The sequence below is a fragment of the Cherax quadricarinatus genome, chromosome 86 (assembly GCF_038502225.1).
Source record: "Cherax quadricarinatus isolate ZL_2023a chromosome 86, ASM3850222v1, whole genome shotgun sequence".
NCBI lineage: Eukaryota > Metazoa > Arthropoda > Malacostraca > Decapoda > Parastacidae > Cherax > Cherax quadricarinatus.
In genome coordinates this window covers 8,120,134-8,141,094 of record NC_091377.1, presented here as the reverse complement: position 1 = coordinate 8,141,094, position 20,961 = coordinate 8,120,134, and the positions used below count along the sequence as shown (strand labels likewise).

At 41.8% G+C, this 20,961-nt stretch overlaps 1 protein-coding gene across 5 annotated transcripts in view; it reads left to right on the top strand.

Annotated features, from left to right (window-relative positions):
- Positions 1 to 2,551: 2,551 nt before the first annotated feature.
- LOC128703002 (uncharacterized) overlaps positions 2,552 to 20,961 on the top strand; it is an 805,350-nt gene continuing 786,940 nt past the window's right edge. For all 5 annotated transcript variants that reach the window (XM_053797525.2, XM_053797523.2, XM_053797522.2 and 2 more), the window contains exon 1: positions 2,552 to 2,607. The gene's annotated coding sequence lies outside the window, so the exon portion shown is untranslated. The remainder of the gene's footprint in view (positions 2,608 to 20,961) is intronic.

Here is a 20,961-nt window from a genome sequence, read left to right as displayed (position 1 = left end):
CCGTGAACACATGGAGAACACGGTGAACACATGGAGAACACGGTGAACACATGGAGAACACGGTGAACGTATGGAGAACACCGTGAACACATGGAGAACACGGTGAACACATGGAGAACACGGTGAAGACATGGAAAACACGGTGAACACATGGAGAACACGGTGAACACATGGAGAACACGGTGAACACATGGAGAACACGGTGAACGTATGAAGAACACGGTGAACACATGGAGAACACGGTGAACGCATGGAGAACACAGGGAACACATGGAGAACACGATGAACACATGGAGAACACGGTGAACGTATGGAGAACACGGTGAACGTATGGAGAACACGGTGAACACATGGAGAACACGATGAACACATGGAGAACACGGTGAACGTATGGAGAACACGGTGAACGTATGGAGAACACGGTGAACACATGGAGAACACGGTGAACACATGGAGAACACGGTGAACGCATGGAGAACACAGGGAACACATGGAGAACACGATGAACACATGGAGAACACGGTGAACGTATGGAGAACACGGTGAACGTATGGAGAACACGGTGAACACATGGAGAACACGATGAACACATGGAGAACACGGTGAACGTATGGAGAACACGGTGAACGTATGGAGAACACGGTGAACACATGGAGAACACGGTGAACACATGGAGAACACGGTGAACGCATGGAGAACACAGGGAACACATGGAGAACACGATGAACACATGGAGAACACGGTCAACACCTGGAGAACATGGTGAACACATGGAGAACACGGTGAACACATGGAGAACACGGTGAACACATGGAAAACACGGTGAAGACATGGAAAACAGGGTGAACACATGGAGAACACGGTCAACACCTGGAGAACATGGTGAACACATGGAGAACACGGTGAACGTGTGGAGAACACGGTGAACGTGTGGAGAACACGGTGAACGTATGGAGAACACGGTGAACACATGGAGAACACGGTGAACACATAGAGAACACGGTGAACACATGGAGAACACGGTGAACGTGTGGAGAACACGGTGAACGTGTGGAGAACACGGTGAACGTATGGAGAACACGGTGAACACATGGAGAACACGGTGAACGTATGGAGAACAAGGTGAACGTGTGGAGAACACGGTGAACGTGTGGAGAACACGGTGAACGTATGGAGAACACGGTGAACGTATGGAGAACACGGTGAACGTATGGAGAACACGCTGAACACATGGAGAACACGGTGAACACATGGAGAACACGTTGAACATATGGAGAACACGGTAAACGCATGGACAACACGGTGAACACATGGAGAACACGGTGAACACATGGAGAACACGGTGAACGTATGGAGAACACGGTGAAGACATGGAAAACACGGTGAACACATGGAGAACACGGTGAACACATGGAGAACACGGTGAACACATGGAGAACACGGTGAACGTATGAAGAACACGGTGAACACATGGAGAACACGGTGAACACATGGAGAACACGGTGAACGTATGGAGAACACGGTGAACGTATGGAAAACAGGGTGAACACATGGAGAACACGGTGAACGTATGGAGAACACGGTGAACGTATGGAGAACACGGTGAACACATGGAGAACACGGTGAACACATGGAGAACACGGTGAACGTATGGAGAACACGGTGAACACATGGAGAACACGGTGAACACATGGAGAACACGGTGAACACATGGAGAACACGGTGAACACATGGAGAACACGGCGAACATATTTAGAACACGGTGAAGACATGGAAAACATGGTGAACACATGGAGAACACGGTAAACACATGGAGAACATGGTGAACACATGGAGAACACGGTGAGCACATGGAGAACACGGTCAACACCTGGAGAACATGGTGAACACATGGAGAACACGGTGAACACATGGAGAACACGGTGAACACATGGAGAACACGGTGAACACATGGAGAACACGGTCAACACCTGGAGAACATGGTGAACACATGGAGAACACGGTGAACACATGGAGAACACGGTCAACACCTGGAGAACACGGTGAACACATGGAGAACACGGTGAAGACATGGAGAACACGGTGAACACATGGAGAACACGGTCAACACCTGGAGAACATGGTGAACACATGGAGAACACGGTGAACACATGGAGAACATGGTGAACACATGGAGAACACGGTGAACACATGGAGAACACGGTGAACACATGGAGAACATGGTGAACACATGGAGAACATGGTGAACACATGGAGAACACGGTGAACACATGGAGAACATGGTGAACACATTACAGTATAGACAGGATAGAAACATCACAGCTAATAGTAACCATAGAAGGAGGAGGAGGAAGAATAGAAGAATAGAAGAAGGAAGAGAAGGAGTTATAGAAGGTAACGAAACATATTCAAAAATTAAGATGATACAAGACGATAATGAAAGAAGCATGGTCGTCCCCCCTTCCTCTCCCCCATTCCCCACCCTTTCCCCTCCCCCTGACCCAGCAGTGGGTGTTCCACAGGACCAACTGTAGCTTCCCCGTCAGTTTCTCTGGTACAGTGATGCGCGGTACACCGTGTGTGTGTGGGACGCGCCTCCCACCCAGTGTGTGTGTGTGTACTCACCTATTTGTGTGTGTGTGTGTGTGTGTGTGTGTGTTAGACAAATATATGAGTGGGTGTGCGTTGGACATACCTAGCATGGGCCAGTAGGCTTGCTGCAGTGCTCCTCTGTGAAACTATGTTGTGACTAGCACCTCTGTGCCATCCAGTGTTCTATAGCCCTGCCCACCTAGTGTTTTATATCCCTGCCACCCAGTGTTCTATATCCCTGCTACCAAGTGTTCTATATCTCTGCCATCCAGTGCTCTATATCACTGCCACCCAGTGTTCTATATCCCTGCCACCCAGTGTTCTATATCCCTGCCATCCGGTGTTCTATATTCTTGCCACACAGTGCTCTATATCTATTGCACCCAGTGTTCTATATCCCTGCCACCAAGTGTTCTATATCTCTGCCACCCAGTGTTCTATATCCCTGCCACCAAGTGTTCTATATCCCTGCCATCCGGTGTTCTATATTCTTGCCACACAGTGCTCTATATCTATTGCATCCAGTGTTCCATAGCCCTGCCACCCAGTGTTCTATATCTCTGCCATCCAGTGTCCTATACCTCTGGCACCCAGTGTTCTATATCTCTGCCATCCAGTGTTCTATACCTCTGGCACCCAGTGTTCTATATCTCTGCCATCCAGTGTTCTATATCTCTGCCATCCAGTGTTCTATAGCCCTGCCACCCAGTGTTCTATATCTCTGCCATCCAGCGTTCTATATCCCCACCACCCAGTGTTCCATGTCTCTGCCACCCAGTGTTCTATATCCCTGCCACTCAGTGTTCTATATCCCTGCCACCCAGTGTTCTATATCCCTGCCACCCAGTGTTCTATATCCCTGCCACCCAGTGTTCTATATCCCTGCCACCCAGTGTTCTATATCTCTGCCACACAGTGTAATATATCCCTGCCACCCAGTGTTCTATATCCCTGCCACCCAGTGATCTATATCCCTGCCACTCAGTGTTCTATATCCCTGCCACCCAGTGTTCTATATCCCTGCCACCCAGTGTTCTATATCTCTGGCACACGGTGTAATATATCCCTGCCACCCAGTGCTCTATATCCCTGCCACCCAGTGTTCTATATCCCTGCCACCCAGTGTTCTATATCCCTGCCACCCAGTGTTCTATATCTCTGCCACACAGTGATCTATATCCCTGCCACCCAGTGTTCTATATCCCTGCCACCCAGTGTTCCATATTCCTGCCACCCAGTGCTCTATATCCCTGCCACCCAGTGCTCTATATCCCTGCCACCCAGTGCTCTATATCCCTGCCACCCAGTGCTCTATATCCCTGCCACCCAGTGCTCTATATCCCTGCCACCCAGTGCTCTATATCCCTGCCACCCAGTGCTCTATATCCCTGCCACCCAGTGCTCTATATCTCTGCCACCCAGTGCTCTATATCCCTGTCACCCAGTGCTCTATATCCCTGCCACCCAGTGCTCTATATCCCTGTCACCCAGTGCTCTATATCCCTGTCACCCAGTGCTCTATATCCCTGCCACCCAGTGCTCTATATCCCTGCCACCCAGTGCTCTATATCCCTTCCACCCAGTGCTCTATATCCCTGCCACCCAGTGCTCTATATCCCTGCCACCCAGTGCTCTATATATCCCTGTAATATATCCCTGCCACCCAGTGCTCTATATCCCTGCCAAGTGTTCCAGTGCTCTATATATCCCTGCCACCCAGTGCTCTATATCCCTGCCACCCAGTGCTCTATATCCCTGCCACCCAGTGCTCTATATCTCTGCCATATCCCAGTGCTCTATATCCCAGTCACCCAGTGCTCTATATCTCTGCCACCCAGTGCTCTATATCCCTGTCACCCAGTGCTCTATATCCCTGCCACCCAGTGCTCTATATCCCTGTCACCCAGTGCTCTATATCCCTGCCACCCAGTGCTCTATATCCCTGCCACCCAGTGCTCTATATCCCTGCCACCCAGTGCTCTATATCCCTGCCACCCAGTGCTCTATATCCCTGCCACCCAGTGCTCTATATCCCTGCCATGCTCTATATCCCTGTCACCCAGTGCTCTATATCCCTGCCACCCAGTGCTCTATATCCCTGCCACCCAGTGCTCTATATCCCTGCCACCCAGTGCTCTATATCCCTGTCACCCAGTGCTCTATATCCCTGCCACCCAGTGCTCTATATCCCTGCCACCCAGTGCTCTATATCCCTGCCACCCAGTGCTCTATATCCCTGCCACCCAGTGCTCTATATCTCTGCCACCCAGTGCTCTATATCCCTGTCACCCAGTGCTCTATATCCCTGTCACCCAGTGTTCTATATCCCTGCCACCCAGTGTTCTATATCTCTGCCACACAGTGTAATATATCCCTGCCACCCAGTGTTCTATATCCCTGCCACCCAGTGATCTATATCCCTGCCACTCAGTGTTCTATATCCCTGCCACCCAGTGTTCTATATCCCTGCCACCCAGTGTTCTATATCTCTGCCACACAGTGTAATATATCCCTGCCACTCAGTGTTCTATATCCCTGCCACCCAGTGTTCTATATCCCTGCCACCCAGTGTTCTATATCCCTGCCACCCAGTGTTCTATATCTCTGCCACACAGTGTAATATATCCCTGCCACTCAGTGTTCTATATCCCTGCCACCCAGTGTTCTATATCCCTGCCACCCAGTGTTCTATATCCCTGCCACCCAGTGTTCTATATCTCTGCCACACAGTGTAATATATCCCTGCCACTCAGTGTTCTATATCCCTGCCACCCAGTGTTCTATATCCCTGCCACCCAGTGTTCTATATCCCTGCCACCCAGTGTTCTATATCTCTGCCACACAGTGTAATATATCCCTGCCACCCAGTGTTCTATATCCCTGCCACCCAGTGTTCTATATCCCTGCCACCCAGTGTTCTATATCCCTGCCACCCAGTGTTCTATATCCCTGCCACCCAGTGTTCTATATCTCTGCCACACAGTGTAATATATCCCTGCCACCCAGTGTTCTATATCCCTGCCACCCAGTGATCTATATCCCTGCCACTCAGTGTTCTATATCCCTGCCACCCAGTGTTCTATATCCCTGCCACCCAGTGTTCTATATCTCTGCCACACAGTGTAATATATCCCTGCCACTCAGTGTTCTATATCCCTGCCACCCAGTGTTCTATATCCCTGCCACCGAGTGTTCTATATCCCTGCCACCCAGTGTTCTATATCTCTGCCACACAGTGTAATATATCCCTGCCACCCAGTGTTCTATATCCCTGCCACCCAGTGTTCCATATTCCTGCCACCCAGTGCTCTATATCCCTGCCACCCAGTCCTCTATATCCCTGCCACCCAGTGCTCTATATCCCTGCCACCCAGTGCTCTATATCCCTGCCACCCAGTGCTCTATATCCCTGCCACCCAGTGCTCTATATCCCTGCCACCCAGTGCTCTATATCCCTGCCACCCAGTGCTCTATATCTCTGCCACCCAGTGCTCTATATCCCTGTCACCCAGTGCTCTATATCCCTGCCACCCAGTGCTCTATATCCCTGTCACCCAGTGCTCTATATCCCTGTCACCCAGTGTTCTATATCCCTGCCACCCAGTGTTCTATATCTCTGCCACACAGTGTAATATATCCCTGCCACCCAGTGTTCTATATCCCTGCCACCCAGTGATCTATATCCCTGCCACTCAGTGTTCTATATCCCTGCCACCCAGTGTTCTATATCCCTGCCACCCAGTGTTCTATATCTCTGCCACACAGTGTAATATATCCCTGCCACTCAGTGTTCTATATCCCTGCCACCCAGTGTTCTATATCCCTGCCACCCAGTGTTCTATATCCCTGCCACCCAGTGTTCTATATCTCTGCCACACAGTGTAATATATCCCTGCCACTCAGTGTTCTATATCCCTGCCACCCAGTGTTCTATATCCCTGCCACCCAGTGTTCTATATCCCTGCCACCCAGTGTTCTATATCTCTGCCACACAGTGTAATATATCCCTGCCACTCAGTGTTCTATATCCCTGCCACCCAGTGTTCTATATCCCTGCCACCCAGTGCTCTATATCCCTGCCACCCAGTGCTCTATATCCCTGCCACCCAGTGCTCTATATCTCTGCCACCCAGTGCTCTATATCCCTGTCACCCAGTGCTCTATATCTCTGCCACCCAGTGCTCTATATCCCTGCCACCCAGTGCTCTATATCCCTTCCACCCAGTGCTCTATATCCCTGCCACCCAGTGCTCTATATCCCTGCCACCCAGTGCTCTATATCCCTGCCACCCAGTGCTCTATATCCCTGCCACCCAGTGCTCTATATCCCTGCCACCCAGTGCTCTATATCCCTGCCACCCAGTGCTCTATATCCCTGCCACCCAGTGCTCTATATCTCTGCCACCCAGTGCTCTATATCCCTGTCACCCAGTGCTCTATATCTCTGTCACCCAGTGTTCTATATCCCTGCCACCCAGTGTTCTATATCTCTGCCACACAGTGTAATATATCCCTGCCACCCAGTGTTCTATATCCCTGCCACCCAGTGATCTATATCCCTGCCACTCAGTGTTCTATATCCCTGCCACCCAGTGTTCTATATCCCTGCCACCCAGTGTTCTATATCTCTGCCACACAGTGTAATATATCCCTGCCACTCAGTGTTCTATATCCCTGCCACCCAGTGTTCTATATCCCTGCCACACAGTGTTCTATATCCCTGCCACCCAGTGTTCTATATCTCTGCCACACAGTGTAATATATCCCTGCCACTCAGTGTTCTATATCCCTGCCACCCAGTGTTCTATATCCCTGCCACCCAGTGTTCTATATCCCTGCCACCCAGTGTTCTATATCTCTGCCACACAGTGTAATGTATCCCTGCCACTCAGTGTTCTATATCCCTGCCACCCAGTGTTCTATATCCCTGCCACCCAGTGTTCTATATCCCTGCCACCCAGTGTTCTATATCTCTGCCACACAGTGTAATATATCCCTGCCACCCAGTGTTCTATATCCCTGCCACCCAGTGTTCTATATCCCTGCCACCCAGTGTTCTATATCTCTGCCACACAGTGTAATATATCCCTGCCACCCAGTGTTCTATATCCCTGCCACCCAGTGTTCTATATCCCTGCTACCCAGTGTTCTATATCTCTGCCACACAGTGTAATATATCCCTGCCACCCAGTGTTCTATATCCCTGCCACCCAGTGTTCTATATCCCTGCTACCGAGTGTTCTATATCTCTGCCACACAGTGTAATATATCCCTGCCACCCAGTGTTCTATATCCCTGCCACCCAGTGTTCTATATCCCTGCCACCCAGTGTTCTATATCTCTGCCACACAGTGTAATATATCCCTGCCACCCAGTGAATGCAACTGATGTGAAAATATGCAATGCATACATACATATACACACACATATGTATATATATATATATATATATATATATATATATATATATATATATATATATATATATATATCTATATATATATATATATATATATATATATATATTTAACAAGCTGGTCGTCTCCCACCGAGGCAGGGTGACCCAAAAAGAAAGAAAATCCCCAAAAAGAAAATACTTTCATCATCATTCAACACTTTCACCTCACTCACACATAATCACTGTTTTTGCAGAGGTGCTCAGAATACAACAGTTTAGAAGCATATACGTATAAAAATACACAATATATCCTTCCAAACTGCCAATATCCCAAACTCCTCCTTTAGAGTGCAGGCATTGTACTTCCCATTTCCAGGACTCAAGTCCGGTTATATAAAAATAACCGGTTTCCCTGAGTCCCTTCACTAAATATTACCCTGTTCATATTCCAACAGCTCGTCAGGTCCCGAAAACCATTCGTCTCCATTCACTCCTATCTAAGACAGTAACGCAAGCTTGCTGGAAGTCCAAGCCCCTCGCCAACAAAACCTCCTTTACCAACTCCCTCAAACCTTTTCGAGTTGAAGATTGAGACACTTATGCAACATATGGGAATCTTTATTCAGGAAACGTTTCGCCACCTCAAACTCCTCCTATCCTTACACCTGCTTTGTATTGGACTGACGAAGCCACTGTGTGGCGAAACGTTTCCTGAATAAAGATTCCCATATGTTGCATAAGTGTCTCAATCTTCAACTTGTCGGTTTTCCAAACCATTCATCACAACCTTATCGAGGACGACCCCTACTCCGCCTTTCTTCCCCTACAGATTTATATGCTCTCCATGTCATTCTACTTTAATCCATTCTCTCTAAATGACCAAACCACACACACACACACACACACATATATATATGTATATATATATATATATATATATATATATATATATATATATATATATATATATATATATATGTATATATATATATATATATATATATATATATATATATATATATATATATATATATATATATATATATATATATATATATATATATATATATATATATATATTTATACATAAAGTTATGTGTATTGTCGTATGCTTCTCCACATACAAATGGATACAGTTACCCACGTGGATATTTTTTTTATTAAATTTGATGCAGCACATTGTGTTTACACTCATATATACGATTTTACAAGGTCAGAGAAGAAGCAGCATCCTTTATCTCACTACCGCCATCATACACATGATGCTACTCTCATAATGATATCCTCATATATATATATATATATATATATATATATATATATATATATATATATATATATATATATATATATATATATATATATATATATATATATATATATATATATATATATATATATATATATATATATATGTGTGTGTGTGTGTGTGTGTGTGTGTGTGCATGTGTGTGTGTGTGTGTGTGTGTGTGTGTGTGTGTGTGTGTGTATGTGTGTGTGTGTGTGTGTGTGTGTGTGTGTGTGTGTGTGTGTGTGTGTGTGAGTGTGTGTGTGTGTGTGTGTGTGTGTGTGTGTGTGTGTGTGTGTGTGTGTGTGTGTGTGTGTGTGTGTACTCACCTATTTGTGGTTGCAGGGGTCGAGTCTTAGCTCCTGTGTGTGTGTGTGTGTGTGTGTGTGTGTGTGTGTGTGTGTGTGTGTGTGTGTGTGTGTGTGTGTATCATGCTGGATAGGTAAAACTTACGATATTAGCTTAAATATCAACGCTCTTCTTGCCGAATAAGGCAAGCGAAAGTTTGTGTATACAATAATTTCGCAAAAATCATTCTGAACCTAACGAAAAAAATATATTTCATTGTGTTTATTATTAAATTATTGTAAACTTATCTAAAATATATTTAGCTGGATTAGGCTAAATTAAATTGGTATCCTCTTATGTATACACTTATAATGTATATATTTTATACCTTTGTAATGTATACATTTTAGCCATACCTTTGTAATGTATACAGCTTGGGCATACACTAATGTATACAACCTGGATATACACTTGTATACAACTTGGGCAGAGGCAATACATGGTAAGTCAAATACACAAGGACACAGAGTTTTACCGAGAGATGTTTCGCCTCGCCGAGGGCGAAAAGTGGCTAGATAGGAAAGCTAACCCAGTCCAAATTCCATCAAGGTTCTTTGGAGCTTTTAAGGGCTCTTGATCCAAGGAAAATGAGCATTTTTACCCTGTAAAGCGAATCACCTGTCGCTGCTTTAATTAGGCTCGATTAGCTTTATTACCCGAGTCATTATTACCTCCATCAAATGTTAGATCAGGCTGTGTGAACTCGCGGGCCACCAACAGCAACAGCCTGGTTGAAAATAATGGTTAAAAACAGTTATATTTCGTGTTGTAAATAAAGGTTAAACCAGGTGGAGGAGCCGCAAATACAGTATTACCAATCTATTAAAAACTCTAGCACCATTCCAGGTATAACTGTGATATACCTGTTGAAGGTATAGCATCTGTGATAATCCTCACAGCATCAGGGTTCATCCCTCAGTGGTTATCAATGCGTTATCTGCGCCCCATATACCGCTATCGCTGTCTATTTTAAATCTCGTTAGCGTACTTAGATAAAAAAGTAACGAAGGGCGAAGTGTCATGGTGGTAGATAAGGAAGACCGACCTTCCTTATTTGTGTAGTGTTGTGACTACTGTGTGTGGTGTAGTGTTGTGACTACTGTGTGTGGTGTAGTGTTGTGTCTACTGTGTGTGGTGTAGTGTTGTGTCTACTGTGTGTGGTGTAGTGTTGTGACTACTGTGTGTGGTGGAGTGTTGTGTCTACTGTGTGTGGTGTAGTGTTGTGACTATTGTGTGTGGTGTAGTGTTGTGACTACTGTGTGTGGTGGAGTGTTGTGTCTACTGTGTGTGGTGGAGTGTTGTGTCTACTGTGTGTGGTGTAGTGTTGTGACTACTGTGTGTGGTGTAGTGTTGTGTCTACTGTGTGTGGTGTAGTGTTGTGACTACTGTGTGTGGTGTAGTGTTGTGTCTACTGTGTGTGGTGTAGTGTTGTGACTACTGTGTGTGGTGTAGTGTTGTGACTACTGTGTGTGGTGTAGTGTTGTGACTACTGTGTGTGGTGTAGTGTTGTGTCTACTGTGTGTGGTGTAGTGTTGTGACTACTGTGTGTGGTGTAGTGTTGTGACTACTGTGTGTGGTGTAGTGTTGTGACTACTGTGTGTGGTGTAGTGTTGTGACTACTGTGTGTGGTGTAGTGTTGTGACTACTGTGTATGGTAGAGTGCCGTACCTCCATTATCTAATGTGATACTGTGAGAAGTCACAGTATCACATTATATATATATATATATATATATATATATATATATATATATATATATATATATATATATATATATATATATATATATATATATATATATATATATATATATATATATATATATATATATATATATATGTCGTGCCGAATATGTAAAACTGGTCAATTAGCAAGAACTCATTTAAAATTAAGTCCTTTCTGAAATTTTCTCTTATACGTTTAAAGATATATTTTTTTCATTAATGTTAATGTAAAAATTTTTAATTTTGCACCAAAAGAATCTTAGAAAACTTACCTAACCTTATTATAACAAGAACGATATATTTTAGCCTAACCCAACTAAATATATTTTAGATTTGTTTACAGTAATTTAATACTAAACAAACACAGTGAAATATATTTTTTTCGTTAGGTTCAGAAAGATTTTGACGGAATTATTACATACACAAATTTTCGCTTTTCTTACATGGCAAGATGAACGTTGGTATTTAAGCCAAGATCGCAAGTTCTGCCTATTCGGCACGATATATGTCTATATATATATATATATATATATATATATATATATATATATATATATATATATATATATATATATATATATATATATATATATATATATATATATATATATATATATATATATATATATATATATATATATATATATATATATATATATATATATATATATATATATATACATCGTGCCGAATAGGTAAAACTGGGCAATAACTCATTTAAAATTAAGTTCTTTCTAAAATTTTTCTCTTATAAACACTTTACAAACAGTTATAAGCACTTTACACTCTGACAGTCTCACACTACACACTTGAGTGGTGAGTGTAACACACAAGAGTGAGAGTCTTGGTCCACATCTCCTGTTCCTCAGTATCGTGGAAGATTTATGGACTGGTGGCCACTCAAACGAACTTGCACTCACGCGAACGCCTCACTGACACGCACACGAGACACGTAAACAAGACACACACGCACCTACATAATTCTCACATGATCGTAACACACGTACACAAGGTGCACACACACACACACACACTCACACACACACACACACACACACACACACACACACTCACACACACACACACACACACACACTCAATGTTAAATCCTTGCTCAGAAAGCTGTCATCACCAGCTCACCATCAGTGTTTATAAGACTTTCACCTTGGGTAAGACATCTTTTGCCGTTAGATAAGATTGCCATTCCTAACTGAGGTCGTGGCTCAGAATCCACCATTCTGGTGGATAAGATTAAAACTGCCTAATTGAACGTGGGAAATCGTGGATTTTTATCAATCACAGTTGAGTGACCTGTCGTATAGAAGGATCAGATCAGGTCCCAGTGGTGGAGAGGATCCCAAACCAATTTTGGGAGTGATTGTGAACCTGGGAAGCATCTGAAGTTTTTAAAGAAGAAAACGAGTTGGAGAACCCTTTGAACCCAACCAGAAATGATAACTGAACCCTCCTTTGAACATACATGACCAGGCCTCGTGGTTCATCAAGGCCTGATCAACGAGGCTGTTACTGCTGGCCGCACGTAAACCCACGTATGATCCACAGCATGGCTGGTCAGGTACTGACTTCAGGTGCCTGTCCAGCTCACTCTTGAAGACAGCCAGGGGTCTACTGGCAATCCCCCTTATTGTGTTGTCTCTTAGCGTACTCATGGCGCCTTTGGGGGGAATGATGCACCTCCTGTTGATTCTTTTACTTTCATAGGGGGTGATTTTCTTGTGCAGATTTGGGACTAGCCCCTCTAGAATTTTTCAAGTGTATATTATCATGTATCTTTCTCGCCTGCGGTCCAAGGAGTACAAGTCAAGGGATTTTGACTGTGAGAACTGTAGCAGTATATAAACCTCTATTTGAACCCATGTTCAAGGAGAGGTTTATATACTACTGAAGCACCATATGAACCTCTCTTTGAACCCAGTTATAAGTGGAGAGAGCACTGAACCCATCCAGAAACGAAATGAGGACTGGAGAACATTTGAACCCATCCTCTGTGTTTGAGAACCCTACAAAGTCATCTTGGAACGCAAACTGAACCTCTAAACTCATACTGACTATTAATCAAGGTGTTCTTTGTTCTCCACTGTTATAGTCATCTTGTTCTTCACATTGTTATCACCTAACTGAACATCGAGTCAGCCTCGGCCCACTTCCCTTATCTCTGTTGTCTGAGCTCTTCAAGGGCTCTTGATCCAACAAACCAGAGCTACCTTGGACCAAACATGATAATTTATTCTCTCATGGTTAAATCACAGCTCCTGGGCTCTCTAGTGGTGAACGTAGAATGACAAGACAACGTTATGGGATACATTTTAGTACGTTCATTTCTGAACGTCATAGACCTTCTCGGCTAATATATATATATATATATATATATATATATATATATATATATATATATATATATATATATATATATATATATATATATATATATATATATATATAATAAATTCAATCCAGACACTATGTATACTATACAGTGTATACATATAGTGAATATATACACACAGTGTATATTTGCTGAGAGATATATCAAAGATATATCCTTTGATAGATCTTTGATATACCCTTGACGGGTTTTCATAGTTTTCCTGCTCCTACAACCTTTCCCTGGGCCAGGTTTCCCTGGTGCTTGCCTGATCAACCAGGCTGTTTGTACATCAACTATCACACTGCCTTTACCACCATAATAACTCTCTTCAGCGCAGAGAGTTATGGAGGCTTGATCCTCCGTTTGGTAAGTTCAAGACACCTCGATGATCCCTTAATGACTAAGGTCCTTCTGTTTGCATTAAGGGTCCTGAGGAAGATATTTCGACGAAGGGCTTCCTGCCCTATTTTCCAGTTGTTCCAGTTGGCTAATTACTTGAGATAGATAGGTAGCTATACACACTATGCACACTCATTTGAGATAGACATGTAGGTATACCTATATACATTCACCTGAGCTAAGCAGGTAAGTATACACATTATCTGCAATCACCTTAGATTGCATAATATAGTTATATACGTCGTACATCTGAGAGAGACAGGTATACACACACCTGAGATGAATATACTCAGCAACAGTGATTGTACATGTCAACAACATGAATCAGTAAATACCAAGATGGTAATGCGCAATCACTGAACCCTTTGCAATGCTTAGCAACTTTGCATAACCCCTACCGCCATCATATACCACAGCCAGGACCAGGTGTGTTCTCTACCCTGGTGCCTCAGTCTTGACAATGCCACACTGGTGCCGTCTGCACCACCTGCTGCATATGTAACAGCTGGTGATACGTGTTGGCAGTTAGGTTCTATGAGGCTTTGTTCAGTATCTTCGAAGGTCATCTTTCTAGCTCTGACTCTGGCTTCGATCTTTCTCGTCCAACGAATGGTTCGGGACGAAGCCAGATGTTGCCATGAGGGTTCTATCCTAAGCCAGAGTTCAGGTGAATCGTTTTAGCTTCAGTATTGTGATGTTTTGATTCAGAATTATTCCCTGCTTAGATGTCTTACATATTCAGAATTATTCCCTGCTCAGATGTCTTACCATAAGAGTGACGACCTGATTCACTCATGACCGACGACATTAAACATCTTCCTCTGTCTAGAAGTGATGAATTATCAAAATAATGGGTAAATCCCACATAGGTGCAATATTCAGTGCAGAAATACTGCCCATTCAATAATCCAATAATAGGTTGGTTATAAGTATGACCATAACTTTTAATGGGGTGGACCGGTAAGCCAGCGGAAGGCCTCGGTCAGATGACCGAAAGCTCCAACGGCGGGTCATCGTTTGACTAAGACCCTCGTCAGGAAACACTTGTCCTGTTTCCAGACAAACCTTACCTAACCTAACCTTCAATAACCCACTCTGTCAACTACATTACTTTCACTTGTAGACACGAATTGTGTACATTGTAAAAGTTCCAGGCACTGTGCGACCCACTTCTGAATTTCGTGTTTGGCTAGACCTGTAATTCAGTGCATAATTATTATTATTATTATTATTATTATTATTATTATTATTATTATTATTAATAATAATAATATTAAGCGCTAATCCCATATAATGGTCATCAGAGCTGATAATTCAGTACGGATATTATCATGCTAACACTCTAAGAGCACGTCAATTCTTAAGGAATACTCTTCCACTAACTCCAGTCTCACACTCTCATACGTGCCTCTTAAATTTCGTTGCTCAGATCAATAACTTTATCACACTATCAGTCCAGCCCTTCCTCTGCTTTTATTTATCACTGATTACTAAACTCTCGTAACCTACGTATATTTCTCCATTCTTTCTGTATAAACCATCTCAACAAACCCTTTTCCTCTCTTTAAATTAAACCTTTTATACGACCACTGTCTTATGATTTTTAGCCTTTTTTTCTTCATAATTTTAACATACATTGGTACCAGGCTTAATTTAATTTCTACCAGCTTCGATGCAACCTTTAAAGACCATAACTCACACACATGTAAAGATGACAGCACCACTGTAGAAAGGACTGAAGAAGCCACTCGTAGTGAAAATTTTTCTTTAATAAATGTCCTGAACGGTTCACAACTATTACAACCCAGGAGTCCAAATGGCCTGTTATCCTGGGTGTAAAGGGAGCAAAATTAACACAGCAGAAAAGTTTTGACTTATATTATCCTTCACCAATTTAGAACAGCAGTATGTACACTACATACACTATGTACAGTGATAGGTATTAGTGCACTCCACGGTAAGCAAGGCAGAATAGAAGCCACTAGAGAGCAGACCGTGCTTCAACCAGCTCTAGAATGGGAATGACAAGGGCAGACAGGAGAGTGGTACCCACATAACCTCTGCGATTGCCAAAACCATCTTCTCATTGGCTGGAACCTGGTTACTGGTTGAACGACGGGGCCCCATCGTCAACCCTCAGTCACCTGGTTCGCTGGCTGGGGGAGATAGCCTGTAAATGAGGGTGTGTACATGCGCCGAATAAAGGTTACGTACTCTTTGCATGCCACAACAACTAACCTCTTTTCCACAGTTTGTCAGTATCTTTGTCAGCATCACCATGATTCTCTCTGCATTCAGTGACAGATTGTCTTCCACAAACTCCTCAACAATTCACTAATTTATTTCCACTACTTAATTTACGTCATTCAATGATCCATCTCCTCACTCATCCATGTATTTCAATACATGGTTCTTGAAATCTTTCCTCCAGCCTCTAGTTCCTTATACTTCCATCTACATTTTTTATTTCTTCCTCCCTTTACATATCCAAACTCTCCCAATTATTGTAGCTTCTCTCGTAACATTCCTCGTAACACTGCATCATCTGCAAACAACAACTGTGTCAATGCCTTCTTATACCAAGCATGTTTTAAAGCCTCAGCTCTCCCTAACTAACATTCACATCATTAACAAAACCATCTATAAACACGCCACATCACACACTCCTTGTTCTAAATCCTTTGACCATAGTGATGGCTAGACTGGGAGGAACAAGAGCTAGGTTATAACTACGAAATTAGTGGATAAACAGAAAGACGTAAGAAAGGTAAAGTGCGCTAACAACTTTGGGTTAGTGAGTGTTGTCTGTCATACACTGAAGAGTGTATACTGTGTTATAGTGAAGTGTACTGTGTTATAGTGAAGTGTACTGTGTTATAGTGAAGTGTGAAGTGTACTGTGTTATAGTGAAGTGTACTGTGTTACAGTGAAGTGTACTGTGTTATAGTGAAGTGTACTGTGTTATAGTGAAGTGTACTGTGTTATAGTGAAGTATACTGTGTTATAGTGAAGTGTACTGTGTTATAGTGAAGTATACTGTGTTATAGTGAAGTGTACTGTGTTATAGTGAAGTGTACTGTGTTATAGTGAAGTGTACTGTGTTATAGTGAAGTGTACTGTGTTATAGTGAAGTATACTGTGTTATAGTGAAGTGTACTGTGTTATAGTGAAGTGTACTGTGTTATAGTGAAGTGTACTGTGTAATACTGAAGTATACTGTGTTATAGTGAAGTGTACTGTGTTATAGTGAAGTATACTGTGCTATAGTGAAGTGTACTGTGTTATAGTGAAGTGTACTGTGTTATAGTGAAGTGTACTGTGTTATAGTGAAGTGTACTGTGCTATAGTGAAGTGTACTGTGTTATAGTGAAGTGTACTGTGTTATAGTGAAATGTACTGTGCTATAGTGAAGTGTACTGTGTTATAGTGAAGTGTACTGTGTTATAGTGAAGTGTATTGTGTTATAGTGAAGTGTACTGTGTCATAGTGAAGTGTACTGTGCTATAGTGAAGTGTACTGTGCTATAGTGAAGTGTACTGTGTTATAGTGAAGTGTACTGTGTTATAGTGAAGTATACTGTGTTATAGTGAAGTGTACTGTGTTATAGTGAAGTGTACTGTGTCATAGTGAAGTGTACTGTGTCATAGTGAAGTATACTGTGTCATAGTGAAGTATACTGTGTCATAGTGAAGTGTACTGTGTCATAGTGAAGTGTACTGTGTTATAGTGAAGTATACTGTGTTATAGTGAAGTGTACTGTGTTATAGTGAAGTGTACTGTGTCATAGTGAAGTGTACTGTGCTATAGTGAAGTGTACTGTGTTATAGTGAAGTGTACTGTGTTATAGTGAAGTGTACTGTGTTATAGTGAAGTATACTGTGTTATAGTGAAGTGTACTGTGTTATAGTGAAGTGTACTGTGTCATAGTGAAGTGTACTGTGTCATAGTGAAGTGTACTGTGTTATAGTGAAGTATACTGTGTTATAGTGAAGTGTACTGTGTTATAGTGAAGTGTACTGTGTTACAGTGAAGTATACTGTGTTATAGTGAAGTGTACTGAGTCATAGTGAAGTGTACTGTGTTATAGTGAAGTGTACTGTGTCATAGTGAAGTGTACTGTGTCATAGTGAAGTGTACTGTGTTATAGTGAAGTATACTGTGTTATAGTGAAGTGTACTGTGTCATAGTGAAGTGTACTGTGCTATAGTGAAGTGTACTGTGTTATAGTGTAGTGTACTGTATTATAGTGAAGTGTATTGTGTTATAGTGAAGTGTACTGTGTCATAGTGAAGTGTACTGTGCTATAGTGAAGTGTACTGTGTTATAGTGAAGTGTACTGTGTTATAGTGAAGTGTACTGTGTTATAGTGAAGTATACTGTGTTATAGTGAAGTGTACTGTGTTATAGTGAAGTGTACTGTGTCATAGTGAAGTGTACTGTGTCATAGTGAAGTGTACTGTGTTATAGTGAAGTATACTGTGTTATAGTGAAGTGTACTGTGTTATAGTGAAGTGTACTGTGTTATAGTGAAGTATACTGTGTTATAGTGAAGTGTACTGAGTCATAGTGAAGTGTACTGTGTTATAGTGAAGTGTACTGTGTCATAGTGAAGTGTACTGTGTCATAGTGAAGTGTACTGTGTTATAGTGAAGTATACTGTGTTATAGTGAAGTGTACTGTGTCATAGTGAAGTGTACTGTGCTATAGTGAAGTGTACTGTGTTATAGTGTAGTGTACTGTATTATAGTGAAGTGTATTGTGTTATAGTGAAGTTTACTGTGTCATAGTGAAGTGTACTGTGCTATAGTGAAGTGTACTGTGTTATAGTGAAGTGTACTGTGTTATAGTGAAGTATACTGTGTTATAGTGAAGTGTACTGTGTCATAGTGAAGTGTACTGTGTTATAGTGAAGTATACTGTGTTATAGTGAAGTGTACTGTGTCATAGTGAAGTGTACTGTGTTATAGTGAAGTATACTGTGTTATAGTGAAGTGTACTGTGTTATAGTGAAGTGTACTGTGTTATAGTGAAGTGTACTGTGTTATAGTGAAGTGTACTGTGTTATAGTGAAGTGTACTCTGTTATAGTGAAGTATACTGTGTCATAGTGAAGTATACTGTGTTATAGTGAAGTGTACTGTGTCACAGATCTAGCTACACAGAAATATATTCTTTTCTCTCCTGCATACCTTAGCCTGAACCTCAGTCACCATATATAATCTCTTTACATTTTTCAACACCTGCCCACTTGTTAGGGAAATGGACACAGATACAGCTAATGTGACATTTTACTGTGGCAACGTTTCGCTCTCCAGGAGCTCCTGGAGAGCGAAACATTGCTGACCTAATATTTTGTCAATAATACCGCCATTATTAGCTCCCCACTTGCTAATTACCTACAAGTAACGTCACATCCTGTAGTCTCAATCCTAATGTCACTGGAAACAGTGATGCGCAGAATTCAGTATCCTCCGGAAGGACATACGGTGCACCGTGGCCTGGTGGCAAACGCTCTTGCTTCACACGGTGAGGGGTCAGGGTTCGATTCCAAGCGAGGGTGGAAACATTGTACGTGTTTCCTGACACTGGTTGTCTATGTTCACCCATCAGTAATAATGGGTACCTGGGTGTTAGTGGACTGGTGTGGGTCACATCCTGGGTGTTAGTGGACTGGTGTGGGTCGCATCCTGGGTGTTAGTGGACTGGTGTGGGTCACATCCTGGGTGTTAGTGGACTGGTGTGGGTCACATCATGGGTGTTAGTGGACTGGTGTGGGTCACATCCTGGGTGTTAGTGGACTGGTGTGGGTCACATCCTGGGTGTTAGTGGACTGGTGTGGGTCACATCCTGGGTGTTAGTGGACTGGTGTGGGTCGCATCCTGGGTGTTAGTGGACTGGTGTGGGTCGCATCCTGGGACAAAACTGACCTAATTTGCGGGAAGTGTACATGCACTTTTAATAAATATTATTATAATTATTATTATTATTATTATTATTATTATTATTATTATTATTATTATTATTATTATTATTATTATTATTATTATACATGTGCACTGAATCGTCTGTACTCGTCTGTACTCACGGAGCTGTACTCGCTAATTGTGGTCATTGGACTCGTCTCTCCACGTACAGTCGATTGGCGTAGATTATAATAGTGAGGAAACGTTTCGCCAGCCAGTGGCTTCTTCAGTCCGCTCCAGAGAAGAACGGTGGAACACTATGAGGGGTTTGGGGTAATCAGTCCTTCAGTCTCGAGTCCATGAGTTCAGTCCATCAGTCTCGATAAATCATCTACTGACTATGTAAATAAGTAAATAAATAAGTAAATAAGTAAATAAATAAGTAAATAAGTAAATAAATAAGTAAATAAGTAAATAAATAAGTAAATAAGTAAATAAATAAGCAAATAAGTAAATAAATAAGTAAATAAGTAAATAAATAAGTAAATAAGTAAATAAATAAGTAAATAAGTAAATAAATAAGTAAATAAGTAAATAAATAAGTAAATAAGTAAATAAATAAGTAAATAAGTAAATAAGTAAATAAATAAGTAAATAAGTAAATAAATAAGTAAATAAGTAAATAAATAAGTAAATAAGTAAATAAATAAGTAAATAAGTAAATAAATAAGTAAATAAGTAAATAAATAAGTAAATAAGTAAATAAATAAGTAAATAAGTAAATAAATAAGTAAATAAGTAAAAAAATAAGTAAATAAGTAAATAAATAAGTAAATAAGTAAATAAGTAAATAAGTAAATAAATAAGTAAATAAGTAAATAAATAAGTAAATAAGTAAATAAATAAGTAAATAAGTAAATA